We start from the raw sequence: 10,650 nt of genomic DNA, 5'->3' as shown, positions 1-10,650 counted from the left end.
TGCTTTCTTTGGTCGGTAACAATCTGTTGGGTTTTTTTTTTTATGGTGAGGAACCCTTGTGGAAGCAAGTGAAAACCTCGGATGGGGCCCTACGACCACCTTGCCTCACATGGCCCACCTCTGAAAGTTACGGACAGGCCCGTGTGCCAGTGGGGTTTGATCCGGGGTCTTCAAATCAACACCTTCACAACCACTCCACTGTTCACGTAGAATTTGTTGGGATTTGTCATTTGCTCCCTTTTATCTCTTTTAATGGCTGCCATTTATGCAAAAATTTGTTGGGTATTTTGATATGGGGAGGGCATTGTGAGGTAAAGAGGCACTTGGATTGAGTTGTGCTCACCATCTTAGTATGTTAGCATGGACCCATCACCACCGTTGATCAGGCCAAAATTAGGGGTAATTGGGAGATGGACGGTAGAGATGGATGAGGTATCAAATCATCTTTATTGACTGCCGTCCATCATCATATCTTTACGAGTCATAATTTGCTCCACTGAATAATTTTGATATTGTGTTGTTAATTGGAGGAATAAGTCAGTCAATTTAGACGTTTGCAGGGAGAGAACCAGGCAGATAAAAGGAGTGAATTTGACCTATATCTTGTGGGGAGGTGACGTGTGTTGGCTGTCGTTCATCTCTAGATGGATGGACAACAAGTATCGCGTTAGGTTTGTCTGTTGTACCTTTCCGTATGATTAGCTACGTCAGCTCTAGAGGGTGTTTGGGCATAAGGTGAAACTTGACCAAGTTCATGAACTCCGAGGGAGTACCATTTGACCCCTTCCTCATCAGACATCCATGCGCCTCGTGCGCCTCATGTTCTTTTCCCGCTTTGGGAGGTTTTACCGGCGCTACAGCGGTGCAGGACCGTCGCTAAAGCCTCCAGAAGCAAAAAAAGAATGTGCACAGTTGATTGCGCTATGATCAACGGCGCACTTTGTGGTCTGACGTGCACCGTTTCATTTTCTGCTATACCATTTTATCATATTTCTACTTAGTGCACCCAAATTAATCAACACCATCGATACAATTGACAAGTAGAAACATAATGATACGGCTTGACTAGACCCACGCATGACTAGGGTGTGCTCGGTTTGCCCATACATTGAGCCCCTAGCTCATTTGACTTTGTACACTTGTTTGACTTTGCATTCCATGCAATTTTTCATGAATTTTATTATAATAAGAACGTAATGGGTTGTTTGGGTCTTAGGATCATGCATACAATGGATCTTAGAACACGATCCAACTCATGGGTTTGAAAAAACTCTTTGGCGTCAAATTTGATTTATAATTGAATAATGAAATGAATCAAAATTTCTCTCTTGGTCACTCTTCTCTTTTAATCTCTTCTCTACTTCTTCTTAGTCTGTTTTTCAAATTCAAGTTAGAGTTGAGCTCTAGGGGGGTGTTTGTGTCATCAATGATATCTCAATTGTAACTTTTATCATACAGAAAATATAGATAAACATGCGGGCAATAGAGAAAAAACATTGCAAAAAATGAACATAATAGCCTATAAAAAAACTCTTAAATTACTAAAAAAATAACCAAAAGAAACAAAGAATGTTCTTTAATCATGTATATAATACAAGATACTCAACATATAATCACACGGACAATCACATGCAAATAATTTAATCAAACAAAAAAACAGAATAGGCTATTGAACATGCAAAAATAACTCAAAAAATATGTAATTATTTTATAAAATAACTAACTCATGCTAATATTTCAAACAAATAATTAATTTAAACTATTGATTCAAAAAAATAACAGGTTTCACCATTAAAGAAGTGCTTACCAAAAAAACACCCTATTTTTTTTATTTTTGTCGATGAATTAACATCGAAATAGTCACTATTCATTATTGTTAGGAGGAAGCACGTTGGAGACCATAAAAAACCCTAGTTTATGCAAAAATGACTATAGAGTGTGATAATCATTTTTATATAAATGAAAAAAAAGTTATATTTAATGCTCGTATAAAAATTTATAAACAAGCATATTCGCAATGACATAATTTGTGAAGTTAGTACCTAATTTGTAGACTTCTTGATCATCATAAGAAGTCCGCATTATATCCTGCGAATTGAATACAATATTTGTGAAGTTATGATGTATTAACATGAGGTTCTCACTATATCTTGTGAATTTTATGTTATTTATGCAAATTTAGTACGCTATTTACGATGTTTTGAGGTTTCAGTTTAACAGAAACACTACAAGAAATAAGACTTTTATTGGGGCTAACGTAGTGCCAATAAAAACCTTATCAATGATATTGTTACTAACGCTAATGCATAGCGCATGTAAATGTCTTTTCTACTAGTGCAAAATAGGGGTGTCAATGGGTCGTGTTTGGTTCGAACCCAAATGGAACCATATCTGGCCCCGATTTTCGGGTATGGTATCGGGTCTAGAGCGGAGTCTAATCGGACCCACCATAAGAGAAATTGTACCCAGACCCGATAAGAACTACATGAACCAGACCCAAGCCATACTCGATAAAATAATATTTGTTATCATTTTTAGATTGAAAATGTGCAAGTCTTAATTAGAACTCAGGTCAGGCATGAGTCTGGTATAAAATTTTACAAACTATACCCGAATTCATGTATTAATTAAACCTTCAGGTCTGGACTCGGGTCTTAATCAGGTCTTCTTATTTATCACCATACCCGGACCCTATAAGGTTTGGTATGGGTCAAATTCGGGTAAACCGACCCATTGACACCCCTACCGCTAAAATAGCACTAGTAAAGAGTTTTTATTGGTGGAATTTTAGTATCAGTTACAGTTTTTACTGACACAAAAATAGTGCTAATAAAAGTGTTTTTATTAGTGCTATTTTAGTATTAATAAAGATATTTTACTGGCATCATTTTTAGCACCAATTACATGTTTTTACGAACACCAAAGTAGAGCCAATAAAAGTGTTTTTATTGGCGCTATTTTAGAGTCATTAAAGGATGTTATTATATTTTTTCATTTATTATATTAATTATAAATATTTTTCTTATATAAACATACATCCATCCATATAGAAGTATACATTCATCCATGTATAAATGTATATTCATTCTTGTATAAGCATACATTCATCTTTGTATAAACATACATTCATGCATGTATAAAAATATATTCATAATTATATAATTATATATTCATACATATATAATCACACATTCATCCCTATAATAAACATGTATTTATACTTGTATAAGCATGCATTCATACTTATATAAACATACATTTATAAAAAGGATTCAACCCTACATAAGCTTACATTCATATACTTATATTTTTCATGTATAAGCATATTCCTGTATAAACATACATTCATATATAAGGTTCAACCATGCATAAGCATACATTCATATACTTATATTTTTTCAATCCTAGCATAAACTCATCCCTATATAAACATACATGCATTCATATATAAACATACATTCATATACATTATTCAACCTTACATAAGCATAGCATTCATATACATTAATCGTTGCCTACATTCAACGATGCATAAACACAATATTCACATACATACAACCCTCAAAACCTCCAACATTCGCATATTCAACCATGCATAAGCATAACTTTTGCATATACAACCATATATATGCACAACAATCACATACATTCAATGTTGCATGACATTAAACACTTCATAAACACAACATTCACATATATTCAACCCTCCATGACTTCAATATTCACATATTCAACCCTATAAAAGACACGTATATGCATACATTCATATACATTTATCTTCCTTCAACCCTCCATAACTCCAATCCTTCATAATTCAAAGTTAACATATTCAACCTTGTAAAAAGCACAATAGTCTTAAAGCATACATTCACATACATCCAACCCTCTATAACTCCATCATGCACATATTCAACCTGTTTTAACTCTAACCCTCCATAAACACAACATTTACATAGATTCATGTAGCCGTAGAGATTTGAACTTAAAAGCTTAGAAGTTTAAGAAAAAATCATGTATATAAACAATGTTAGCTAACAAAACAAAACTTTATTTCAAATATATACAAACTGTTTTAGAGTTTATGAATTATGAAAATAAGAAGCAATCCCAAAACAGGAGGTGCACCATAAGATTTGAATATTACGGTTATAACAACCTACCTTAAGAGCATATAAGGAAATTGATTGATTATTGGCCACCATTCCCAACAATAGCTCATTCACCATGCCGACCTCGGTTCCCAAACCTTTGACTCACACTTGCAGTACATCTATCTTTCCGCAATATGCATTATTTTGATGCAGGAGTTTTGTGCGACTTAGACTTGCACCAAATACTTCTCTATTGGATAACCCCAAGTCAAATATATGTACATGAAAACATTTTGTTTGATCCCAAAACCTGAGATATGAAATTCTTCTGCAATGGGCCATCCACATATTCATCTAACATTGAGACAACTAAGCTAGCTTGACCCCGATCTTAGTATGCAATACAATGTATTAATTCATTAACCGACATATTTTATTTTCATATATAATTCTTTTATGAATAACAATGAATCTTAATAAAGCAAATAAACATTATCATTTGATTTTTTTCCACATTGACAATCCCAAATTTGGCCAGGATCTCATGTGATAGTTCTTATAAAGTTATTTAGGTATTATGTCTCTCGTCCTATGAGTTGGTCATACCTATTAATGATAACTTTATGCTTTTGTCTCGAGTGAAAACCTACGGTAGTTAAAGTACATGTATAGACTATTGTCCTCCTAGCTATTGCATTGAAAACACATTCATTGATAATTTATTAGTTACCATCAACACTATATTGTCAATATGACATAGCAAATACCTGAAGAGTCATTGAGTTTTTCATATTCCTACGTCGATGCATGTGATAATATACGTTTAGGAAGCATCTTTTAAATATTAAACAATAAGTTAACAACATTTATAATACAATAAGCATTCAAACTAAGCATGAATCCATTCATTAAATTGCAAAACCTCTATAATCTAAATCATAGATGACAATAAAAATTCATCATTAGCATGCATTAAATTGCAACAAGTAGAGACTAAAATATAAAACCCCTAAAATCTAAAGCATACATGAAAAAAGAAATCAGATTTAGCATACATTCACTAAGAAAATTGTAAACATGTAAACACCCTAAATTTACACCCTCATCTAATATTTATATATTTTATGTGTCATTGCATGCATTCGGCAGACCATTTCATTGCATTGCATGGCATTGCATGTCATTACATCTCATTTTCGAGATCCAGCACTTCTGTTTTCAAAATATTTAATCCAGATTCGAGTTTTAAAACTTTTCTTTCAAAATCAATTTTAAAACCTGAGTTTTTAATCAACATTCTGTCATTTGCCAACCCCCAGGACCTTATATTTTGAAAAGTTTTCTTAGAAAACAATTTGGATTCATTTTAAACTCAATTTTCAAATGATTTCAATTCTCAGATAAGACGCATTTAGGTGGTGTCGCTTCTGGATTCCTTCATCTATCAAATTTCTCAAAAACTTCAGAGTCCTAGTTGGATCAGGACTCTATCTTTTTATCTTTTTAAAATATTTTTAAAACTCCATTTTGATTCTAAACCAGTTATGATCATATCCATTGTCTATTTCCTCCATTTTGGCCAAAATCTTAGAGTTCTAGTTGGATCATGACTCTTTTTCTAGAGTCACAGTTGGATCAAAACTCTATTTTTTACTACCCTTTTTACCTATTTTTTAGAAAACCTATCAAAATCCTTTATTTTTTGCCAAAATTCTAAAGTCCCAGTCGAATTAGGACTCTTTCTCAGAGTTCTAATCGAATTAGGACTCTATCTTTCATCATTATTCTTACCTGTTTTTAATCAAATCTTTCAAAATCTTGTAAAGAGAAGTTAAAAACTCAGAGTTTTGGTTGAACCAGGACTTTGTTTGAAGAGTCCTAGTTGGATCAGGACTCTGACATTAATTTCAAATTTGAGAGAATCTTTTAAAAATCATTTTATTTATCCTTTTAGGAATCAAAATTGTTATACCTTTATTATAAAATTTCAAAATTCTGAGGTTTTATCTCAGATTCCTGATCGAATCAGGACTCTATCCCAGATTCCTGATTGGATCAGGACTCTATCCAAAGTATGTTTTCGCACTTCATTTTCACTGATTTTCAAAAGTTTTGTTTAAATTTCATCATTTGCTTATCAGAAAACCAAAAAATTTTAGAGTCCTGATAGAATCAGGACTCTTTCTCAAAGTCCTAATCAGATCAGGACTCTGAACCAAAACTTCAATTTTATCATGTTTTTAATTATTTTTCAAAATTCTCTCATTTGTTTTCTCAGAAAATCCAAAAATCTAAGAGTCCTAGTTCAAATGAGACACTGTCCCCAGAGTCTCAGTTGAATCAGAACTTTGTTTTATTTCAATATTTGTCATTATTTTCACTATTTTCACAAGTTCTTTTGTTTGTTTTTCAGAAAATACCAAAAAAATCAAGAGTTTCAGTCTGATCAGGACTCTGTCCCAGAGTCCTAATCCTGTTAGGAGTCTGTTGTAAAGTTTGTTTTTACTTTCTTTTTCATTTATTTTCATTTGTTTTTCAAAAATTAGGTCATTTTCCAGAGTTCAGTTAATTCAGGACTCTATTTCAGAGTTTCGGTTGAGTTAGGACTATAACCCTGACTGTGTTTTCTGGCTCATTTTTTTAGCAGTTCTGATAAAATCTTTCAAAAACTCCTTCATTTGGTTTTTAAAATCTAAAATCTCGGAGTCCTAATTGGTTTAAGACTCTGGCCCAGAGTTCCAGTTCGCTTGGGACTCTATTTTAAAAAACTACGAATTTTAATTATTGATTTTAACCCCTTTTTAAAGTCATTTTCAGTCGATGTTTCAAACTTTCAAAACTTTGATGTGGGCCCCCTCAGTTGGCGCCATATCCAGAGGAGTTCTGACTCAGTCAAGACTTTGTACCATTTCAAAACTTTCAATCTCAAAGTCTACTTTTGAATCTCTTTTGAAAAACCTCTCAGTTTTAAGTTTTAAAATCGTTTTTTAAAAACTCAAGTGGGGCCCACTCGGGGTGGCACCACATTTGAAGAAGTCAAGGTTAAACTAGGGTTAGTCATTGTCCTAGTTAGGTTAGGGGTTTAGAGGAGTCAAAAGCAATTTTAAAAATTCATTTTATTTAAGTTTTAAACCATTGGTTTTTAAATGTTTTAAATTCAAGTTTTAAAAACCAAATGTGGGTCCATAGTAGGTGGTGCCACATTTAGACTTTCTAGGGTTTAATTAGGTGTTAATTAGGGTTTAATTAGAGTTCATTTAGGGTTAGGAAAACACAAAAAATTGTCCTCCCCTGGTGGTTTTAGATAGAGTTTAAAAAAGCCAAAGTTAGGTATTAATTAGTCCTAATTACATGAGTTTTGAAAAACTATAAAAAGGAGTCTTTAGAGGGGCAAAAAGAGGCTATTTTCTCTCTTAATTTTTCGTGGCTTCTCTCTCCTCTACAGCACCTCCACCTTCCTCCATTGCAGCTGCAGCCCCAAGGTGAGTTATTTAATATTATTTCATTATTTTTTATTAGTTTTTTATGATTTTACATTAGATTTCACCATGGAACCCCTTGTATTCATGGATTTAACTATGAATTCAACATCAAGAACCTCAAAGTTCAATTCAAGAAGATGATCTAACCCTATTCCATGTTGTTTTCCATGATTCTAATCCATTAAAATTGTTTATTGCATTATTTTTTATATTCTTAACCAATAAAACATGAGATTTATCCGATTAAATGGATTAAATCCATGGTTTCAAGGGTAAAAGCAATTTCAGTCATGAATTCTCTATGTTTTATTTATTTTTTTAGCATATTAATGTTTATTACACGTGTTTCATCATCAAAATCAATTTTGTTTTGCTGTTTAGATAATTTTTTTTGGTTTTTCATGGTTAAATCATATTTTTTTAGTGTTTCTTAGATTTTTGCATATTTTAATTTCAGATCAGTAGAAAGCATGTTAGTTCATATTGAAATACTCATTAGAAATTACTGATTTTTTTATATGTCATGCATAAATATTTATTAAGTTTCTGTAAAAAAACAGACGTTTTGGGATTTGAAAACCCTGTTAATAAAATACAAAGTCAAATCGGGATTCATGTTGATTAAAATCATTGTTTAAATTCAAGCATAACTTGCAGATGTGTTGTTTTTTTCAACCGATATCTGATTCGAGATCCGTAAAGTGCAGTGACTTAGTGTTGATATAGGCTATTTACTGTAAAATTTTCATAATTTTTTGCCTCGGATTGGTATTTTTCCTTAGTCAGAAACTCGAATCCATCTTTTAAAACTCGTTATGATTTATTAAAACCCTAATTTGACTTGTGTTGATCATAGATCTCAAAACGTAGATCTGATTCATGATTTGTAAAAAGAGAAGTTTATTATTTTTCTGTCTACTATTCAATGTTGAAATTTCAGAAATTTTTGATGAAGACTGTTATTTGTTTCTGTATTTTCAATCAGAAGTACTTGTTTTAACCAATGTTAGATTCGTTATATTTAAGTCCAGATTGCAGGAAGGGTATCTCCCTCATCGGAGATGATTTTTTCGATTTGTAAAGGGGAGATTCTCTATTTTTCTGTCTAGTTTATCTCTGTAAAATTTCAAGAAATTTATATGGTAGATTGACCTCTGATTCGGGTCTGACACTGAAACTGGTCTGTGACCATGGGTAAAAATAGTTTATTTTAGGGTTTTAATGTATTTTTTGAATTGGAATAATGTCAAAAATATATTTTTATGATTTCAATCTGATTTTAGGGTGATGACAAGTGCAGGTGCTAATTTTTATGAATTTTTTAATCCATTTGATGCTTGAATGAATTAAATTGCAAAACAGGGTACCCGTAGGATCCCGAAACACTGATAAAATCATGATTTTCATGATATTTCTTGATTTTCGTGTATAAGTTCATGTTTTTAGGGTTTGTTCATGTTTAAAATCGCATTAGGATGCTTCATGGTCGATTTTATATTTATTTCAATCCTAAATCCAAAGTTTTTATAAAAATTTATTTAAAAAAACCCTCATTTCATGGCCATAGTCTTGCTATCAGGGGCATTTTGGTCATTTGACCTCAATTTAGAAATTCTAAACCCTAATTTCTCGTTTTTAATCATATCATATCATATTCGGTTCAATTTATCCTTATTTGAATTTCAAAACTTGCATTTTACAAAATATCTTTCTGAAAACCCTCGTTTCAAGGACATAGTCTTGCTATCAGGAGTATTTTGGTCATTTGACCATAATTTCAAATTTTCAAATATCATTTTCATATTTATTCTATTTTATTTCTTATTTCATTATATTTATCTCCGAGAATTATGGAAAAAAACTTATATCTAGCAAAATCCAGTAATTTCTAGATATTACTAGATAAATCTAGAAAAGCCAACATATCTTCACTAACAAGTTTTCTAGTTTTGCAGGGATATTGAAGAATTTACTTTCCCTTAATTTTTTTGTATTTAAATTCAATTAGTGATGTAAATTGTAATTAAATTTGGAATAAGAATTTTAATTCTTGCATAGAATAGGATTTGCATTGCATATAGTTTAAACTTTGATATATAACTGCTATGTTTGTCATTCATGCACATATTACAAATCCACCATGGTCTACACGAATGGCACATGCACAAGCTCTTAGAAAGTTGACAAACTCGGTGGAGTTCGTATTTATGACCCTAGTCAGAATACGAATGAGACCCAGATTTGTGATCTTCGTATTAGCCACAATCAGCCTACACTCTTAGGCTAACTTTAAAAATGCACTGCATTTCTCAAAAAATACAAATAGATTTTCTCAATTCTTCAAAGAAATATCTTTCAAATTCATATCCATTCATTCAATTTGCATCATTTTCTTAATTCAAATTCCAATTTTAATTTAGAGAAATCGATTCTCTTAAAATTTTCTAAGTCTTACTCAGAAATTGATTTTCTCAAAACTCTGAGCTTTCAAATGGTATTTTAAGTATTTTTCAAAGTTCAAAATTCGATTTTCCAAGTTATACCTTCAATTTCAAAGTTTGAATTCAAGGAAATCAAATTTTCCAAAGTTGTTTGAAACTCCTCAAAAATCCATTTTCACAAAACACTTGGATTCTTCAGAAATCAATTTTCATTTTCCTCAGAAATATTCTTTCACCATGATTCATGATTTTCAAAGTGACATCTTTTCCAAGTATTTTAAATCTCAGAAGCAAACATCATGTTTTCAAATCTGCATTTTTAAGAAAATTCACAGCACATGCATGATTCTTTGTGCATTTAGGAAATAGAACACGATTTAGACAAGTTGAGCAAAGTTAAGCACACAATTGATCCTTCGTTCAATTACCCCTGGTAAAGGCATGAGGAACGGTTGAACCTAGTATCGACAGGCGAGTTCCATTCTTCGGAATTATCCCATATTTTAAAAACGGAGTTCAAAAAAACTTTTTCAAAGGTTAGTTTGACTTGCAAAAGTAAAATTTTGCGATGATAACAAAACATATGGATTAATATGTAAACTCCTAAAATTTAAAGCATACTTGAAAAAATATATA

Source organism: Nuphar pumila, chromosome 2, assembly GCF_984573655.1.
Source record: "Nuphar pumila chromosome 2, dmNupPumi1.hap1.1, whole genome shotgun sequence".
NCBI lineage: Eukaryota > Viridiplantae > Streptophyta > Magnoliopsida > Nymphaeales > Nymphaeaceae > Nuphar > Nuphar pumila.
Note: the sequence above shows the minus strand (reverse complement) of the source record.